The sequence below is a fragment of the Dama dama genome, chromosome 22, assembly GCF_033118175.1.
Source record: "Dama dama isolate Ldn47 chromosome 22, ASM3311817v1, whole genome shotgun sequence".
In the NCBI taxonomy this organism is placed as follows: domain Eukaryota; kingdom Metazoa; phylum Chordata; class Mammalia; order Artiodactyla; family Cervidae; genus Dama; species Dama dama.
In genome coordinates this window covers 15137847-15148068 of record NC_083702.1, presented here as the reverse complement: position 1 = coordinate 15148068, position 10222 = coordinate 15137847, and the positions used below count along the sequence as shown (strand labels likewise).

The following is a 10222-nucleotide window of genomic DNA, read 5'->3' as shown; positions in this document are numbered from 1 at the left end:
CACTAGTGGTGAAGAATCCACCTGCCAATGCAGGAGATGCAGCAAGAAATGCAGGTTTGATCCCTGGGCTAGGAAGATTCCCTGGAGGAGGGCATGGCAACCCATTCCAGCATTCTTGACTGGAAAACCCAATGGATAGAGGAGCCTGGCAAGTTATAGTCCATGGAGTCACAAAAGAATCAGGCACAACTGAGGGACTGAACACAACACACATGTTGTGGGAAAAGCTGAGGGGCCTGTCTCTTTTAGCCAGAGGGAGTCTGTATTCATCTCATGTGCAAGTCAGAGCTGCCCCACCAAGGCCATCTGCAAATGCCCTCTCCACCAGGGAGACCTGATTTCCCAAATTTCATGCTGCTTTAAAACACTGAGTTTACATATGTATGTGTGTTAGTTGTTTAGTCATGTCCAACTCTTTGCAACCCCCGGACTGTGGCCCATCAGGCTCCTCTGTCCATGGAATTCTCCAGGCAAGAATACTGGGGTGGGTGGCCATTCCCTTTTCCAGGGGATCTTCCCAACCCAGGGATCGAATCTGAGTCTTCTGTACTGCAGGCAGATTCTTTCTGGTCTGAGCCACCAGGGAAGCCCTAAACATATATGTATACGTAAACATATATATATATATGTAAACATATATATATATACGTAAACATATATATATATATATATATATATATGAATTTATATCTACACACACACACATAGTCATCCTGTTGCTTTTTTAGGGCAGACCTGGGTTTTACCTATTTTGTATCCTCATTAGCCTACTATAGGCCTACCTCCTAAGGACGTAACAAATGTGAATTAAATTGTAGGGAAATCTCCTCCAATCCCTAAACAGGCTGAGAGGATGCACAAATGGGCAGGCACATGCAGAGATGGAGTTTTCCGTTGCCCAGACAGAGCAGCTCCGCAGTGGGTGGCGGGTTGGGGTGGGGCTCCTGTGAATTCAGACAGACATCCTATTGTCCTGCCCCCTCCCCCGAGCCCCGGGGGCGAAGGGCGCCTGTCATGCGCTCAGGTTGGCACCTGGTGATGTTTAATTCAGTGCAGTATCACAGACTGTCTCGCTGTTCCCCGTGGGGGTGCATTTTCACTGCAACAAGACTCAACAACGACAAACAGTGACTGTTTATCTACTTACTTACATGTGCCAGTTGTTTCACATAGTTTTCATATTTAAGACTCACAAGCCATGCGTGGTAGGTATTATTATTATTATCTCAGCTTTTCTGGGGGAGAAATTGAGTTTCTAGGCTTGCTGAAGGTCATGTGACTAAGAATTCAGACCAGCATAAGCCAAGCCCCTGTCCACTTTTTTACTCTTTCTGGACAGGGCTTAACCTCCTTCCTTGCACCTGGAGCCAGCCCTTCCACCCATTCCGGCAGAAACCTCGGTCGAAAGCTCAATAGGCATCCTTCTCCTTAAACTGATGCGAGAAGGGAAGACGGTTTGAGGCCCGTCTATGTTCTGCGCATGCGCAGAACCCCGGCCCTGCAGGTGTGAAGGCAGAGCTATAAATACTTGCTGCATTGTCCCCCATCAGGGCCAAACATCCAGTCAGCGCGCCTTCCCTAGGGGAGCTGATGAATAAATGAGAGATGTCATTCACACAAAGGCAGCCCTGCCTCAGGCTGCGCCTGGTGATTCCAGCTGAATTGTTAAGGGCTGTGAATCTATTTTACGACCTTTATGATGAACCGGAGATCATTACTGTCTCCACTGAGTATACAGTGACCCCATGCCAGGGTGGGAGGGAAAGCAGGCCCCAAACAGCTATTTTCCTGTAGCTGTACTCATTCTCCCACCCTGCTCCCACACCTGGCACCAGGTGATGGGGAAAACGCAGCCAGCTCGGTGCTCCTTCCTTCCCCTCTGAAATGTCACAGTATCATCCTTGCAACAATCTAGGCAGCAAGATCTTTTGTTAGAAGCCTAGGGAATTCCCTGGCAGTCCAGCAATTAGGAGTCCATGCTTCCACTTCTGGGGTATGGGTTCGGCCCTGGTTGGGGAATTAAAGTCCCAAGAACCGCAGGGCACATCCAAAAAAAAAAAAAAAAATCTAAAAGTCCTTCGTGTTTAAACATAACTTGATAGTTTACAAAGAACTTGTGAGCCCGCTGATGAGGGCATGTATGGTGAGCCTCCCTGTCTTAAGCAGTTAATCAAGACTTGGAGAGGAGAGATGCTCTCCCTAAAGATACCCGGCAAGTTCAGTTCAGTCGCTCAGTCGTGTCTGATTATTTGTGACCCCATGGACTGCACCACGCCAGGCTTCCCTGTCCATCACCAACTCCTGGAGCTTGCTCAAACTCATGTCCACTGAGTAGGTAATGCCATCCAACCATCTCATCCTCTGTCACCCCCTTCTCCTCCTGCCTTCAGTCTTTCCCAGCATCAGGGTCTTTTCCAATGAGACAGTTCTTCCCATCACGTAGCCAAAGTATTGAAGTTTCAGCTTCAGCATCAGTCCTTCCAATGAATATTCAGGACTGATTTCCTTTAGGATGGACTGGTTGGATCTCCAGTTGTTAGGGGAAGCACAGTGACTGAAACCGTCCACCCTGGCCAGGCACCATAGTAACTATTTGCATGAGTTGTTTTACAACAGGAGGTCCTGCTAAGGAACACGGAACTAATAAGCCACCACCAACCGGAAGAGTTCAGAAAGGTCAAAAGGAGACACCACATGTCTGACCACCTCCCAGAATCCTTCTCTCTGGCATCCATCTTGGCTGAACAAGGTGTACACCACCAGGAAGGACTCTGAGTCAGAATGATTGGCTGAAGACAACCCGGAAACTAATCCCATCACCGTAAAACCTGAGACTGCAAGCCATGTGGCAGAGCTGTTCTCCTGGGTTCCCTGACCCTCCTGCTCTCCACCCGGGTGCCCTTTCCCAATAAAATCTCTTCCTTCATTGGCACATGTGTCTCCTTGGACCATTCATTTCTGAGTGTTAGACAAAAGCCCAGTTTTGGGCCCAGGAAGGGGTCCTGCTTCCTGCAACACTTGCAGTCCAAGGGGTTCAAGTACCCAGACCCAAATGCAGGTCTCCTGGCTACAGTTTTAGGACCGGCAGGAAGAAACAATCCTGTTGTGCCTTCTTGTACCTTGTTCCTTCTGATCTGCCACCAGGGGACAAGGGGAGGGTTTTGAGATCAACTGGCCTGGCCTCTGCTGGCACCTGTGTGAGGGCATCCTCCTTCTTGCCCATGTCCAGAATCTATATGTAAGTCTCAGAACCTCTAGCTTGCCCTCTGTCTCAGGCCTCCCAGACCTGGAAGCTAGTCAATAAGTCAGAGCGGAATCTGCATAATCAGGGTTGGGAGACCCTGTTTAAGGATGTGCGTGTTTAGTCACTCAGTCATCTCTGACTCTTTGTGACCCCGTGGACTGTAGCCCCACCAGGCTCCTCTGTCCATGGGATTTCCCAGGCAAGAATACTGGAGTGGGTTGACATGCCCTTCTCCAGGGGACCTTCCTGACCCAGAGATCGAACCAGTGTCTCCTGCATTGGCAGGCAGGTTTTTAACCCCTGTGCCACCTGGGAAGCCATCTAAGGACAGCCCTGCATATATAGGCTTTTTTCCCCCCTTAAGTCTCTTCTCCTTCTAAGGTAGAAAAAGGCCTTTTTTTCCATTCATTCGTTCATTCATTCATTCACACCTCCTATTTTTTGAGTGCCTACAAAGTACCAGGAATTGTTCTCCATGCTGGGAATACAATAGTGAATCAGACAAAAACTTCTTTGCCTGTGACACTGACATTCTACTGGGAGAGGCTTTTGTGGAGTATTTCCTGTCTACAGACCAAGTAAGACAGATAATGAAATATACAATACGTTACCTGATGATAAGTGCTGAACAGTCTGGGAGACACACAGCCGCTTGGGGAGACTGGGACTTTCAGAGCGGATGCTTAATTCCAAGTGGAAGGACTCAGAAGGCCTTACCAAGAGGGTGGCCTTTGAGTAAAAACACTGGAGACTGGAAAATGTTCATTGCTACTCTTTGGCTATGTCCTGATCCTGTAGGAATAATAACCTCAACCTCTATTTACTGAGCAGGTGGGGGAGTGATGTTTATAGCCATCTGGGCAAGAAGAACTGAGGGCAAAGGGGACAGCTGGAGACAGGTCCCAAGAGGGAAGTGTAGTAACCAATGAAATAGATGACAACCAGGGTCTTGGGGAATGCAGACTCTTCATGGGCTGTGAGGACCATTGCAAGGACCTTGACTTTCCTTCCAGAGAAAGCTGACATCATGGGAGGTGGCCTCCTGGTCAGGTATCTGGGTTAACAGTGCCGTGCTGAGGGCAGCATTGGGAATGGGCTCTTGGGAACAATGGTAGATGCGTAGAGACTGGATAGAAACTTTTTCAGAACTTCCAGGGGGCGAGGCTGGCTTTGATCAGGTTGGTGGCAGTGGGAGAGGTGAGGTATATCATGATCTGAGTCTATTTGGAAGGTAGAGCCAATGGGATTGGATGCAGAGAGTGTGAGAGACAGAGAGATCAAGGTCACGGTTTTTATCCTGAGAATTAGAAGAAAGGAATTGCCACCTTGGAATCAGGAAGACCATGAGTAGACGAGCTAGGGAGGCAGAATGGAAGCTCCATCTCAGACTTGATTTCTGAGAATCAAGATGGCACAGTGAGAATATTTTGGCTCCGAGCTTACTAGCTGGATGACCCTGGGCAAGTCACCTCACCTCTCCGATTCTCCATCTCTTGATCAACTAAAGGGAGATAGCATCTGTGCTGCCCGCTTCAGAGAAGCGATACAGGACTCAGAGTCCCATAAGGGTGAGCGTAGCGTCTGGCACATACCTGGGCTCAGTAAACAGTGGTCGAGGTTGTTATTCCTACAGGACCAGGGCAGAGCCCAAGAGTGGCGATCAACATTTTCCAGTCTCCAAAATGCAGTCTGTGGGTGATGACGGGGGCAGGCGCTTCCTTTGAAGTCTTAAAGGTCAGGGCTTTGCCAGCTGCCAACTGAAGACAAAGGCAGCCTGATTTTCCCCCTTGATGCTCTTTGTTTCTTGCCTGTCTACCTCAAACCGCCCGCCCGAGGCCAGCTCCCCATGGCGGGGGCGAAGGACAATCCCACCCAAGACGCCTGGCTGCCAGCTGACTTCACAACCCTCCGCACAGAGCGAGGGCTGGCCCCTGCCACCCTCCTGCAGTCCTTCCCCCAAAACCCACCTCTTGGGAAAGAACACTCCTTCAACCCCACTAACTGGCTAGGCGGGCTTGGTAAAGTTGCCATGCCTTCTTGGGCTCATTTTTCTCCTCTGTAGAGTGGGAATAATATGACACTTTTCCCAGGGTGGTTGTTCCGGCATCCACGCCCTAGGCGTAGGTTTGAATTCGGACTTTTCTTGTGAATTCTTGCAGAGTTGTGTTGGTGGTATAGTGGTGAGCAATAGCTGCCTTCCAAGCAGCTGTCCCGGTTTCGATTCTTGGCAAATGCATAGTGTTGGACTTCCCTGGTGGCTCAGATGGTAAAGAATTTGCCTGCAATGAGGGAGACCCAGGTTTGATCTCTGGGTCAGGAAGATCCCTTGGAGAAGGAAACGGCATCCCACTCCAGTATTCTTGCCAGGGGAATCCCTTTAACAGAGGATCCTGGTGGGCTACAGTCCATGGGGTTGCATACAGTCAGACAGGGCTGAGCGACTTTCACTTGTGAATTCTTTCACAAGTTCCTTAAAGTGTCGGTGGCTTGGTGTCCATGTTTTATTGTTTTCAACTTCGGTTTCTAATTTATTCACCATGGCATGTGGGATCTTAGTATCCCCATCAGGGACTGAACCCACACACCCTGCAGTGGAAACACAGAGTCTTAACCAGGACTGCCGGGGGAGTCCTCAGTGTCCACATTTTACTGGAGAAGTTGTAATAACACACACCTACTTCATAGGGTTGCTGTGAGAAGCAGTGTGAGTAGAAATGTTTAAATTAAGAGTCTCACACATGGTAGGTTCTCGAAAACGTGAGCTGTTATGATTGTGTGAAGAGTACTGGTAAGTGCTTCAAAATGCGCTTTAAACATATGGCTTCATGTTTTTACACTTGTCTTGAATTTATGACGTTCCTAAACCCATCCTCTTTCTATACTGTTACACAGAAGTGCTGAGATAGATTAAAAACATTAAACTTTTTTTTTTTAAGGAAAACTTGCCTGACATATTGGAGAAGGAAATGGCAACCCACTCCAGTATTCTTGCCTGGAGAATTCCATGGACAGTGGAGCCTGGCAGGTTGCAGTCCACGGGATCGCAAAGAGTCAGACACGACTGAACGATTTTCACACTGTCTGACATATATTAACTCATCTCAATATTCAGAAAAATTTTGCCAATAATTCTTCAACAGAATGAAAAAAAAAATGCCTCCAGGTGACTTGAGTTGTTGTTTTCATCACTGAGTTTTCTTAGTTCAAAGTCCGACGTCTCTTCCCTGTGTCCAGGGCTGTGATTGACCCGAAGTCAGGCTTCACATCTCCCAGGAGGTCTGGGCTTGTGTGAGAGCTGAGGTCTGCAGACCTCAGAAGATATATGGGTCAGAATGCATTTTAAAAAGATGGGAGAAATATCTGAGTGACCTGAGATTTATACTGATGAGAACACACTGAAGCATCAGGTCAACACGTTTGCTAAGACAGTCCTCAATGGTTGCCAACTATGTGTCCGAAGGCCAGATTAATCCCTGCTCCAGACAGACGTTCACGGCCTGGCTCAAAGGCAAGGCTCCGGGACACAGCTGCCCCTCTGTTCCGCTCAAAAATGTATCCTCAGCTACCCTCAGCCTCCCTTAACCAAGCCCTCCCAGTGGTGGGCCAAACCTACCCTAGAGGGGTCAGGTCAAGAAGCAACAGTTAGAACTGGAAATGGAACAACAGACTGGTTCCAAATCAGAAAAGGAGTACATCAAAGCTGTATATTGTCACCCTACTTATTTAACTTATATACAGAGTATATCATGCTAAATGCCAGGCTAGATGAAGCACAAACTGGACTCAGGATTGCTGGGAAAAATATCAATAACTTCAGATATGCAGATGACACCACCCTTATGGCAGAAAGTGAAGAAGAACTAAAGAGCCTCTTGATGAAAGTGAAAGAAGAGAGGGGAAAAGCTGGCTTAAAACTCAACATTCAGAAAACTAAGATCATGGCATCCAGTCCCATTACTTCATGGCAAATAGATGGGGAAACAATGGAAACAGTGACTGACTTCATTGTTCTGTGCTCCAAAATCACCGCAGATGGTGACTTCAGGCATGAAATTAAAAGACAACTGATCCTAGGAAGAAAAGCTATGACCAAACTTGACAGCATGTTAAAAAAGAGAGACATTACTTTGCTGATAAAGGTCCATCTAGTCGAAGCTATAATTTTTCCAGTAGTCAAGTATGGATGTGAGAGTTGGACTATAAAGAAAACTGAGCACCAAAGAATTGGTGCTTTTGAACTGTGGTGTTGGAGAAGACTCTTAAGAGTCCCTTGGACTGCAAGGAGATCCAACCAGTCAATCCTAAAGGAAATCAGTCCTGAATATTCATTGGAAGAACTGATGCTGAAGCTGAAAATCCAATACTTTGGCCACCTGATGCGAAGAACTGACTCATTCGAAAAGACTCTGATGCTGGGAAAGATGGAAGGCAGGAGAAGGGGATGACAGAGGATGAGATGGTTGGATGGCATCACTGACTCAATGGACATGAGTATGAGCAAGCTCCAGGAGTTGGTGATGGACAGGGAAACCTGGCATGATGCAGCCCATGGGGTTGCAAAGAGTTGGACATGACTGAGCGACTGAACTGAACTGATTGCTGGGCTTACCCTAGAGGTATTTGTTTCCACTGGCACGTTCCTTCTCACTCAGGTAGATGAGCTGGTCTCTGTATCCATGTCTGCTTACTGACCAGCTGGGTGATGTGAGACCTACTGTTCAGATCACAGAAGACTTTTGAGACTTAGTTTCCCTGTGGGCAAACTCAGATCCCATTACCCGTTCCTCAAGGTGGTGGATCATGGATGGATTTTGTAAAAAGTCAGGCGACAATCACTGCATGACTGAAGTCATGAAATTAAAAGACACTTGCTCCTTGGATGAAGAGCTATAACAAACCTAGACAGCATATTAAAAAACAGAGACATTACTTTGCCAACAAAGGTCCATATGGTCAAAGCTATGGTTTTTCCAGTAGCCATGTATGGATGTGAAAGTTGGACTGTAAAGAAGGCTGAGTGCTGAAGAATTGATGGTTTTGAATTGTGGTGCTGAAGAAGACTCTCAAAGAGTCCCTTGGACTTCAGGGAAATCAAACCAGTCAATCCTAAAGGAAATCAACCCTGAATATTCATTGGAAGGACTGGGTGACAGAGGATGAGATGGTTGGATGGCACCACTGACTCAATAGACATGAATTTGAGCAAATTCTGGGAGATAGTGAAGGACAGGGAAGCCTGGTGTGCTACAGTCCATGGGGTTTCAAAGAGTTGGACACGACTTAGTGACTGAACAGCAGCGACAAATCACTGCAAGGCACCACCCCCTGACCTGGCTTATGCCCTTCTGTCTTTGCGCATTTAAGTCCCTGGTTGGGATAGAGTGGTGAATAGCTTTCTGTCATCTAGAGCATAAAGAAGATTAACAAGCTCCAAGAGGCCAAGGCCAAGTACTTGCTTCTTTTGTCAAAACTCTTTTCAACTCTCTGGCTGTTGGTATAACCCAGGCCACCAGGGGCATTTAAAAAGAGTAGCCAACACCTACTGAGTGTGCCGTCCATCCAGGCACACTCACAGGATCCTCTTGCCATTCGCCCTGGGTTCTAATTGAGTTCACTCCACAGATACATGCAGGCTTCGGAAAATCATTTCCCTTGTCTTGAGCTGGAATTTCCTCCTCTGTAAAAGGGGTTGTAATAAGAGGTCTGTATATGTCACGTTGCTGAACTGTTTGTCTCTGTCTGCTGACCAACAAGCATAATATCTAGCCAATTGACCCAAGGACTAAGGTGCATTGTTATTAATTAAAATGCTAAAGTCCTGGGTATCATTTAGTTTCCCAGGTCTGCACTCTGCACCTATTCATGATAACCTCTTAAAAGGCGGGTAGCTTGAAGGTAGATTCTCCCATTGGCTATAGGAAAAGTCCCCTGGACCAGTTCACCTCTGTGCCTTGTGGATCCCCAGCACCCTCCTTTAAGAACCAATAAGCAAGGATTTCTCTTAGTGAGGAGGGCTTTCCCAAGCTGAGAGAGTTACGAAGTCAGGGACTAAGCATTTGAAGGAGGAGGGTAGAATGTAAGAGGAGAGGAGGAAGGCTTTTGCTGTCATTCAATTCTATGCCCCAGCTTTATTCAGACCCAGGGAAGGGGAGGTGACTTGCCTAAAGTAACACAGATATTTGGTAGCAGACAGTTTTTCTCTGGAAACCAGAACTGCCTCTTTCTACTTATCTCTTCCTTCAGCTACTGCCCAAGAGAAGGTGGCCTTTTTTCCCTTTAGAAAGCAGAAGAATTTCCTTGGTGGTCCAGTGGCTAAGATTCTGCACTCCCAATGCAGGGGGCCCAGGTTTGATCCCTGGTCAGGAAACTAGATCCCACATGCTGCAACTAGATTCTACACACAACTAAAAAAAGATCCTGCATGCTGAAATAAAGATCAAAGATCCCACATGCCATAGCTAAGACCTGGTGCAGCCAAATAAATGAAGGAGAAGCAGAGATCTGAGAAGCTTTCAGTACAGTTGTCTGATAGCACACACCATCTTGTTGTCATTAGCAAATCTATTTCCCTAATTGGCTTCTTTCCATAAAGAAACTGGAGCCAACTGACATGTGTCTACTCTTATTTAATTCCGAAAGTCTGGTCAGGATCAGCTTAATAGTCTTATTTGATTATTTGATTCGACTTTCCCAAAATGTGCACTCTTTTTCTATTGGCTGGGAAAGCTGTAGCCTAAACACACATTTGCTCATGTGCCCGGATGCTCACATGCACACATACACACGTGTACGTGCACACACACATTTAGGATGCATGAATGTGTATATGGTGCCCACGGGAGAGGGTGTGACTTGGTGGATCACACTTCATCACACTTCTGAAAAGATATGCTTGTTATCCCTCCCTGTTGGCATGGGAACTATGCAACAATGGAAGACATGGAGCCATGCCTTACGTACCTCTGTGCCAGAGAATCT

At 47.1% G+C, this 10222-nt stretch overlaps 1 non-coding gene across 1 annotated transcript; it reads left to right on the top strand.

The window, feature by feature from the left end:
- The first annotated feature begins 9538 nt into the window (after positions 1-9538).
- On the top strand, positions 9539-9611 carry TRNAG-CCC (transfer RNA glycine (anticodon CCC)). The gene has a single exon. It is a non-coding gene; the product is annotated as a tRNA-Gly (tRNA).
- Positions 9612-10222: the final 611 nt, after the last annotated feature.